Source organism: Octopus bimaculoides, chromosome 11, assembly GCF_001194135.2.
Source record: "Octopus bimaculoides isolate UCB-OBI-ISO-001 chromosome 11, ASM119413v2, whole genome shotgun sequence".
NCBI lineage: Eukaryota > Metazoa > Mollusca > Cephalopoda > Octopoda > Octopodidae > Octopus > Octopus bimaculoides.
The window spans coordinates 22144132-22144710 of NC_068991.1; the positions used below are offsets into that span (position 1 = coordinate 22144132).

A 579-nucleotide genomic window follows, 5' to 3' on the forward strand; every position below is an offset into this window, starting at 1 on the left:
TGTGTATTTACGTAAAAGATTATAACGGTCGTATTTTTCAACCAATTTTCTCAAAACTGGGAATATACACTACTTATGTTCCAGGGATGGTTTTAGACTCTTAAAATTTTTCACATAATGAGTAACAGGCCCCCTCGGGGCAGAAAACACTTGTTCTTGGGTTACGTGGAGAAGGGAGGTATCTCTTTGTGAAGTAACTTTCAGAAATTGATTGTCTCCCTTACAGCCATTGGACATTTAAAAAAAACATAAAGTATATTGTTTTTTATATTAGATTCACATCTTTGGAAGATTTTTAAAATATTTACTTCTGGTTTTCTAGCATCAGTGACGTCTATATATCTCTATATCTCTCTATCCATCTCTCTCTATCTCTCTCTATCTCTCTATATCTCTCTATCTATCTCTATCTGTATATCTATCTATCTCTCTGTATCTATCTGTCTATATCTTATCTATCTATCTATATCTATCTTATTTGCCTAACTAGCTCTCTCACACACACACTCTCTCTCTCTCTCTCTCTCTCTCTCTCTCTCTCTCTCTCTCTCTCTCTCTCTCTCTCTCTCTCTCTCTCTC

General features: G+C 35.4%; 1 protein-coding gene across 2 annotated transcripts in view; it reads right to left on the reverse strand.

The window, feature by feature from the left end:
- The window catches only part of LOC106879411 (cytochrome P450 10), a 23084-nt gene that overhangs the window by 16916 nt on the left and 5589 nt on the right, over positions 1 to 579 (reverse strand). The gene's annotated exons all lie outside the window — the stretch shown is intronic.